At 33.5% G+C, this 9,948-nt stretch overlaps 1 long non-coding RNA gene across 2 annotated transcripts; it reads left to right on the top strand.

Moving 5' to 3' along the window:
* Positions 1-1,081: 1,081 nt before the first annotated feature.
* LOC143226408 (uncharacterized) lies at positions 1,082-9,251 on the top strand. Of its 2 annotated transcripts, none has more exons than XR_013014600.1 (3): positions 1,082-1,218; positions 3,376-3,586; positions 8,670-9,251. It is a non-coding gene; the product is annotated as an uncharacterized LOC143226408 (long non-coding RNA). The 2 variants fall into 2 exon arrangements; XR_013014601.1 differs by lacking the exon at positions 8,670-9,251 and adding an exon at positions 5,033-5,248.
* Positions 9,252-9,948: the final 697 nt, after the last annotated feature.

The raw sequence follows: 9,948 nt of genomic DNA, 5'->3' as shown, positions 1-9,948 counted from the left end.
CGAGGTGAAGCTTTCCTAAGTTGTGTCATTTCAGATTTATTCCTTCATATTTTTCTTCTCAACTACATAAGCCTAATCACTATCGATTGTTTGTTTTAAATTCCTTGTTTTCTTGGTGGGTAGTTAAGCCTAACTGTTATCGTTCTCATTCCATATTAGGCTGTTTAAAAATACTGCATATGGCTATTTGTATCCTGCGTTGTTTCTGTTGCTCTCACATCACTCTTGTTGTAGTAATGGAACATTTATCACAAGTTCCGACCCTACACTGTCAAATTGCTTTTCAAGTTTTCTCCAACTTAGTTTTACAAGAAAAGCTAATTTACAAATATAGTATACTAATTTATTTCTATTTTTAATAAGGACCAATCTGTCGTGAATTTGCTAAGGTTTTTGGCTACTGACTAATACCAAAGACGTATTCAGTTTCAGTAAACATCAGTTTTTCAACTTCTTGTCCTAATCTGATTTTTCTTTATGTTCGGTTGCTTACACTCATGTGATCGTATCTTCACGCATCAATAATAACCTGATAAAGTCTCTTCAGGTAGGTCTTCATATAAATTTAATTTGTAGCTTCGTAAAGTTATTAATACGTAACAAAAGCATACATTTATAAATGTGTGCGTGTCTGCTATATATATTACTTACATAGTTATTTCCGTGCAAACATTCACTAGAACAAAGGAAGATGAAATAGGCAGCAACTATTTCAGGGTGACACTAGTAGAGAACGTCTTTTGTCTTCAGGACTGCTGACTTTCGAGCCTTTTTACCCGAGCTACTTTCGCAGTTTAGTCCTCCATTACTTTATCTACAAGTGTAGCTTTAGAATATGTTGTCTATTTCATCCTCGTTTTCTTCATCAAGAACACTGTTTAAATTATCTATAACAATTTAATAGAACCTTGTTTAGGTACAGATAGGTCGGAATGATACTCAGTAGTGTTCTTTTGTTTAGGTATAGAGTATCGTATTCAAATTTTCTTTTCTCAAAACCTGTAGGAACAACGTTTACATCACTGGCCTATTTCCGTGCTTATTCTGCAAATACTATTGGTGCAACTCTTCTTCCTGCCTTCAGGAAATGTCTACTTCCTTCATCTGTTTCCGTTGTGGTACACACACATATATATATAAGTTATTTTAAATACCCGTTTGTTTTAGCCCAAAAGTCACACAAAGTCTCAGCATGCAAACTGAAATTGTTTTAAATAGGTAAGTCTTTCTGGAAGGTAATATTCTAATTTTAAGTACTTTGTAGTGACTGACTAACTGTATTGAAACTTCTGTAACGTCTTTCACATTTTTCACACGTGCTGAAGCGAGACATTTAATAACAGAGAGGCTTTTACAGGATCATAACATTCTGATAATATCCACACGTTATTTTTACAATTAATATTCTATAATGCTTGCTCATCGTATAATTATATTACTAGCAATACCAAGTTGTGTCCTTGCTATGTTTCGTAGAGATGAGCAAACGAAGGAAAGTTCTTTGCCAACGAGTCTCCTAGTAGTTTTGAAGTTGGATACCTGCTGATCTATATGTACTTAAACGCTAAAATCTGGGTTTCGATACCCTTGGTGGGCAGAGCACAGGTAGCCCGCTTTGTAGCTTTGAGCTTAACTTTAAAAAAACAAGCAATTTTCATGCTGTGGGATTGGGCAAACTTAAAATATGATCATGTCAGTGTGATAGCATTTTTATGCTTTCTTTCTAATTAACTGTCCGTGATATAAGTTTAAAGCATGATGTAACAAACTTAATATTATTTTAATATCTATGTTTGTTTCAATTTATTATATATTTAAAAATATGTGTAACTTATATTATTAAATGTGTATTGCGCAAGTCTCGCCTGTTCTCTAAATTTGTGTAAGATTCTCGAGCGTAAGAATCAACAATACACTAGTTGTGTATGTGATACAAATAATTGATAGTATTGTTGCCAGGTGAATGTCTCCTAAAACGTTTATAAACCGACGCGCCAAAGAACAAAATAACATTGTTTGATCAGCTACAGTCAGTATAATAAAAGCTTCGGAGGCTGTAAATATGATTAACGCTTATTAATCAAAAAACTACAGAATTGGACCAGGAACGTTTATATACTTCGAACGTTATAAATAGTTCTATTCAGTAAATTAACTTCGGATGTTAGTATTTCTACGAAGACGTTAAATATCTTCATCGGTAAAAAGTCAGTTTGTAAGCGGTGTGAGACCAATAAAAAATAGACAGCTAGCTAGTTTAAGTGAGTTGTAACAATATCAACTCAGAATTAATTCGCCCGTCGTCAGTTCTAAACCAGATAGAAGACTCAGAATAGTTTGTAAAACTCTTGTATATAAACCATAATTTGTAATAACCGTTATTATAAATTCTACTGTTCTTTGTATATTAAAATATATATGTGTTAGGAAAGACAGTTGTGTGTATCAATCTCATTGGCAAATATAAATTTGAAAGATACTGACACACAATTAATATCAAACTTAAAATTTCTGGCTATTTTAAATTGTAATACGTAACACAAATCGGAGACTCGTTCAAGATAAATTATATACGTAACACATTTTATAATGCAAGACTATTTTATTTTTATATTCGCTCTCTTGCTTATCCTACTTCATAGCAGTAACAGATGTTGCTTATTCTGATCCTCACGTTACTTGTTCTGAAGGTTGTTCATTTTGTTGTTCATCTCCCCATGTTGCTTGACACTAACACAATCTTTGTTGTAGAAATAAAACACAAAAATGTGCCAGTGCCAAAGAACGGAGGAGCAATTCTTGCTTGTTCGAAAGAAGAATAAGAAATTTCTTCTCCTTGTAGGAGACTAATTACACTACTAACCACGTTTGTAACTTTATATATTCGGATCATCTGACATTATTAACCCAACTGCAAGGAAGAACTGGTCGCTATATAAAAACGAAAACACCTCAAAATCAATGACCTTTTCTCTTAACAAATACATGTGTATAAGAAATTCTTTACACAGCACAAAAATTACTAAGTTATAACAATTTTATAAACAATTTCAGTGCGAACAGTAGGTTTGTTTTCTTAAATACTTAAGTAAAACAGAAAAATTACTGTTTCAGAATCCTTTAATCCAGGTATTACGTAGATAACGAACCATAATGAGTTATTATTATATTCATATTATTTTTCAAATGTAAATAACTTGTAATAAAATGCATATCTAATACAGAAACCTAAATCATTGACACTTTATAATTTCTGCTTTGAGTAACATCAACTCTAATCAACCTAAGATTTGACGATACCGAAAGACACATTAAATAATTATCTGTCTTTACGATTTATACAGGAAATAGAATTTATTTTCCTTTCGTTTACAGGGAACGGATTAGCCTTTCGGTGAAGCTTTGAACTACCGAGCTGGAAAACGACGTTGAAATTCGTGTGATATCACAAGATATTCTCCGCGCTGCTATAGGTGCCCTGTATTAATCAAAGTCAATCGCTCAGCGTAGATGGTTGGTGGCGCTGCTGGCTGGTTGCCTTCAAAAGCAGGGTTGATCGGAAGAAGATAGCCTTAATAGCTTTGCCGTAAGCACAACACACATAAACACATTTTTCGTTTTTAAATGTATCTCATATTTTTCCCTCTTATTTCGTAACGAAAGCAACACTATACAGCTTACACTATACCACATTGGTTTCCTTCACTTCGTGATTGATATGGATTTTCATTATCGTTTTGAAGTAGGGTTTAACTTAAAACATAATTCAATTCCTTAGTCACAAATAAAAAATAAATTACTTGAAAATTTTCTTTTATACACATTTTAGCATCTGAATATTTCGTTGCTACTACATTGTCACTAAAACAACTTGTGATTGGTGTATTCTTTTTATTATATTATTTTGTGACATGGCAGTTTTGTTACGAATACCGATTTTGTAACAAGTAATTTTTAAATATAAAATTGATTGGTAATAATAATAACAATAAAAGCGATAATAGATCGTAAATTGTACTATCATTTGGGGCCCATTCAAAAATTACATCACTCTTTGGAGTGAGAGGGTATCTATAAACCTGTATTATGATGCATTACAGAGGGTTTAAGGATGTCATGAGTTGTGTTACATAAAAAAAAATAAATAACCACAACAAAAAAGCCTGAAACGAAACTTTTAGTAACGATGACGATAATTTGGATGCCGAAACGAAATGTCTTTCGTAACAATTGTTCTTCAGAAACTGTCCGCAACGAAACGACATGGCGTTATATTAGCCATTAATATATCGTTTTTGTTTTTATGGAAGCTAGTGTGATATTTTTCATAAAAGCGCATTTATAAATAATGCCCTCTACCAATTTCGTTTGATGACTGGAAAATTCGAAACCACAAGCCTTTTCCCGACGTCAGTTTTAGTGCAGATCCTTTTTTTTTAAACATAATTAAAATAAACTACTTTTAATTAAAATGGTCCTGCATGGGTGGGAAAACATGAAAAGGAACTTAAAACGTTGTTAGGTTTGGTTTGAGCTTCGCTCAAAGTTACAAGAGGGCTATCTGCGCTAGCTTGTTTGTTTGTTTGATTTTGAATTTCGCGCAAAGCTACACGCTAGCCGTCCCTAATTTAACAGTGAAAGACTAGAGGGAAGGCTGCTAGTCATCATTACTCACTCTTGGGCTACTCTTTTACCAATGAATAGTGGGATTTACCGTAACATTATAACGTCCTCACGGCTGAATGGGCAAGAAAGTTTGATGGGATGGAATTCACACCCGCGATTCGTATATTGCAAGTCGAGCGCTCTAGCTTTCTGGTCATGCCAGGTCCTCACTGTCAGGACAAAAATGTAAACGGGGTTAACTGAAAACAAACACCCTATTTAATAAAAATTAATGACTTTAATGTAAGTACCAAACAATGGGAATATCTCGCCTAATTTTCGAGTATATTTTAAAATACAAATAACATTTTGATGTAGCTTTCTAAGCTTTGTTTTAAAATAACATTTTTTTTTCGTTTCGTATCAGATTTTAAAGCCAATTGAGTGAAAAACAGAAAGAGTAGCCTCCACGTTTTATCTTCAAGCTTCACGACTAAACCTGCAATTGGCCTTTATTCCAAGAAAGTGTACAATACTCTTTCTAGAGTCTCTTAAATTTGAAGGAGAACGTGGTAAATGTCCACTTTTTAATAGGAAGTCTTGTAATAAGGTCAGCTGTTTTCCACAAACTTTTGTTCTGCACTTGTCTTAAGAAAAAATTATTTCCAAGAAACATATATAAAGTTAATTTTAGGATATACTATTTGCACCTATTTACTTTCTACCATTTGATTAATATGCAAAGTGGGTCAAGGTATTACGTGGCGAGGTTCCACGCTCTCTCTGATAGTCTCATAGTGTTTCCATGTTTGATTCTTAAAGCTAGTAAAACACAAGAGGGGACTGTGTTAGAAATTACTACAGGAGGGTTGTTGTTGTTGAATTAAGCACAAAGCTACACGGGTATCAAAACCCGGTTTTTAGCGTTGTAAGTCCGCAGACATACCGCTGAGCCACTGAAGGGCACTACAGGAGGACGGTACGTTCCATCAGATGTAAAATTTGTATTCTTAAGACAATACTAATTTTCACACTGGGCAGATACATGTGATTATTTGATAGGTAAATAATTTTTTATCTTCCCACACTACTAAACTTCCCTCACTGAAATAATTCAATATATTTTAGTAAACAGTTTTAAGAAATCTTACCAGTTGATAATATTGGCATCACTTAACCTGGTTCTCTAAACATACTATGCATATTAGTCATACTGGTAATGGATTATAATTATTTAACTTATCACGTTGACCATAGTGGTACTGCATCCTAGTTCTCGTCTGTGATTCTGCGCATGTCCGCATCCTTTATCTTTGACACCAGAGAACCCACGACTTCATAACCTATCTGTGAATTCTTCCAGTGCCAAGGATAACGAACAAATTTCAATCTTTGATCCTTTGGTTTATCGATGTTCTTCGTCATGGTATCTGGTAGACATTGTCTTTAAAACATCTATAAATAAGACAAAGCTCTGTTTGAGGAGTTTTGACACCATATTGTTAAGAGTTCAAAATTTAAATAATTTAAGCGTAGTGTATGATAAAGTTGATTAACCTTAAACAGCGGGAATGTTGAAGGCAGCAGCATCAGTTGATGATGGCCGCTATTTACGGGTTAAAGGACGCATTTTGTTAGCGCCTCTATTTTATGTTTCTTTGCTGGTTGAGATTAATCTAACATTATTCGCAATAGATTCTACGGACCACTCTGTGATAAAATAAATAAACATACACTTGCATCATTCGGAATTATTTTGAAATTCATAAATATATTTTTAATTCATTTAAAAATATCATGTAATAAGAATGTAGTGACGAATCTTCCTTGAAGTGTTAGATGAAAATATACAGCATTCTTTAGTAAGTCTGGCATCTGCCATTACTTACTTTTACTGGAAGACTGGTTAGTTACTCCAACTTATAATACAGAACATACATAATATTGTAATAGCCAACCCCTGCTAATAAGTAAGTTGAATAATAAAATATGAATTTTCTTCTCAAGCTACTCTGGTGGCAAGTTTTTAAAAGAATGAACAATGACGATATTTCAACAATAGTCACACGTTCTTATAGTCGAATAACGTTACTAAGACAAAATTTAACTATTTACACACTATTATGGCTTAGGTACAACGCGTACTGCACAATTATACTATGATCATATAAGTTTTTTGCACAAAATATTTTCTGGCTCTGACAGACAATGGTATCTGTTTTTGATGTAGACAAATCGCATCGATTCTACCAGACTACAGCCAGATATGATTTAATAGACAATGTCCATAATAATGTAATTCGTGTTATATATGTTATTTCATTTGTCCTTTAATTACTACAGATAATATATATTTATGCAGGTATTCCAATAAAAATGTAACTTAATTTGACTTAAATACAAGTCAATATAATTTAGTTATAGCCAGATGACTATAGGTGACTTAGATAAAGCCCATCCCACTAATACTATAATGTGATAACTATGCTTAAGTTAAACACACGCGTGCATAAGTTGGCTATAGCCAAGAAGCCATATTAAACCCAATTCCAGTCTGGTTATGGATAAACTATGTTAACAGTTTTAGTAAATTTGTCACCTTTCTGTGAAATATCGCTGTAGCTTCATTACAAGTTACAACTACCCAGAGAAAAATTTTAGTGGAGAGAATATTGATTCGTAACAAATGTTCTCTATTATCTTATATATGCTTGAGATATTGATAAATCTTGGAGTTTTTCTGCATGCTTATGTTTACAGAATGAAGTTTATTCAATGTGAACGAGAGCCTCCAAACTGCAACTTATTTTATTCAGAACACGAGTACTGAGAACATGGAAAATGATGACCAAGTAACTTCCTCTTAATCGATAGTTCAGCTGTCTATGGGATTCCAGGTCGTTCTTCAAGTATGAACTTTAAACTACGTTCAGATCCTGAAACACATTTTACAGAAAATGACCACCCAAGTTTCATTTCAGATCTTCAAAGGAATTCATTATTATTTCGGGATGGGGTGGAGATCCTGTAGAAATGTTCAAAGGAAATGATTGAAGTATGACTAAAATCTTTGTGTAGATGTTACAAGAGCATCCATACTCTTCCCTGGGAGTCACATACGCCATTATGTTAGACAACTTAATAACGTTTAACGATGGTTGGTTTAATATAGAACTATGGGCATCGAAACTCCATCTCTGCAACCAGATGTGTCGTTCTGTTAAACCTACATTACTGCTTAAGATACAGTTGTTGTAGTTTGAGTGTGTGAAGAAATATGAGCCTCAAATCCTTCCTAGAAGTCAACTATGCTGTTCTTCTATAAAACCCATGTTATTGCTTAAGATTGTATAGTTTGAACGTGCGAAATAATATGAACAGTCAAATTTCTTCCTGTGATTCAAATATGCCGTTCTTAAGAGCCACATTACAGCTTAAGATAAAGTGTTGTGGTTTGATTGTGTGAAGGAATATGAACATTCAAATTCCTTCCTGGAAGTCATGTCTGCCGTTATGTAAGGTTCCGAACTACAACACAATGTGCAATGTCCGTAGGCAATTGCAGTGTTCAGAGTAAACCAGGCTACTCAGTCAGATCTGTACAGATGTTCCAAGAAGTATCGGAAAAACACAAAAGAGCGTAGAGAAACTTGAACATTAAAAAACCTTAGAAAATGTTACTCAAAAACAATCATAATTATCAAAAGTCAGTTAACCCTACAAAATATTTAAACAAATAATAATTCTATGAAGCATAACACACTAGATAAAACAGTGAAGGGAATTTAATGTTATAATCCACTACATCAAAAACTAAAACCTATACTGATAAGAAAGCATTAAATCATCAGTTAGATACTCTTAAAGTGAAAGTGATTTTCTGCCATAAATCCAATAATACCTCACAAGATTCGGCTATATACAGCTTTGGAGATTTAGTCTAGTCTTAAATTCATATACTGGGCTAACAGTGCAAAATAATTTTCATATATATATAAACATTAATGAAATAATAATGATCACATTCGAAAAATATTTTATTCTGCATTTATATGTTTGTCCAGATAAACGAAAACATCCAATCTTCGCATCCGCTGTCACGACAAAATGGGTGGGACGTTTCTGCACAATCAGCCAAGGATTACGCGAGACAGATGTGGGTGTGTGGTGTTTATGGGAAGAAATGAAACGTCGAAGTTTGCCTTGACAGTTCTTTGTCGCACGGTCAAATACGTATCTGAAAAGTACAGTAAAATTCAAATTTGGTGCGTTTGAAATGACACTTCAAAAATAATTAAATGGGAAATCACGAAGACGGTAATGACCAGAGAAAAGGATGGTTCTACTCAGCAACGTTTCAAGCAACGTTTCGCTTCTTCTAACCGAGTGTGATAATGGAAATGTAATAAGTTGTCATTTTATGTTCTCACGTGTCCCAAAACTTGGATACCAAAAATATATTTTAGTGACCACTCGAAGTTATTTCTACTTTTTAGATGAACGAACGAATACTTTGTTAAAGAAATAAATTTTTTATCTTATTAATCATAATAAAAGTACTAGATTTATTATAATTGAAAATATACAAAACAAATAACCTTCTACTTTGATATAAAGCTCGGAGTTAATTTCTTAGCCAACTTAAATATTTAACTTACAACCACGAAACAAACAAAAAAAAGAGAGAGAAAAATATAATAATATTAGTCAACACCACAAACCGAAATAAAACTACGGTAGAAATAAATTTAAAATAACCAATAAGCACAGATCAAAACTCATACATACCAAAATTTCTACTGGCTAAACATTCAAAAGTAGAATTTTAAATTATTGTTCAATTAAAATATTTCAAATGATTGACAATAAAATAATTTATTAACTGTTCTCGCGATAGTTTCAAATTGAATCTCTTCAATAACATTTAGAAACGTTCACTATTTCTCACTGCCGCGATCTTATACCTTTTGATGTGAATGATGTGCATATTTCTAGGAGTGTTTGAGCGGGAATCTAGCACATGCTTAAGTTGTTAGCCGTACTCTATTTTACATTTTATCAAAGTAAAAAGAAGTTTTAATGGTGTGTCTGTTTTCATTTAGCAAGGCCACATCGGGCTTGTTTGTTTTGTTGTTCTTTATGAAATTCGTGCAAAGCTACACGAAGGCTATCTGCGCTAGCCGTCCCTAATTTAGCAGTGTAAGACCAGAGGGAAGGCAGCTAGCCATCACCACCCACCGCCAACTCTTGGGCTACTCTTTTACCAACAAATAGTGGGACTTACCGTCACATTATAACACCCCCACGGCTGAAAGGGCGAGCATGTTTGGTGCAACCGTGATT

This window comes from Tachypleus tridentatus, chromosome 9 (genome assembly GCF_004210375.1).
Source record: "Tachypleus tridentatus isolate NWPU-2018 chromosome 9, ASM421037v1, whole genome shotgun sequence".
In the NCBI taxonomy this organism is placed as follows: domain Eukaryota; kingdom Metazoa; phylum Arthropoda; class Merostomata; order Xiphosura; family Limulidae; genus Tachypleus; species Tachypleus tridentatus.
Note: the sequence above shows the minus strand (reverse complement) of the source record. Positions and strands in the feature narration are given on the sequence as shown.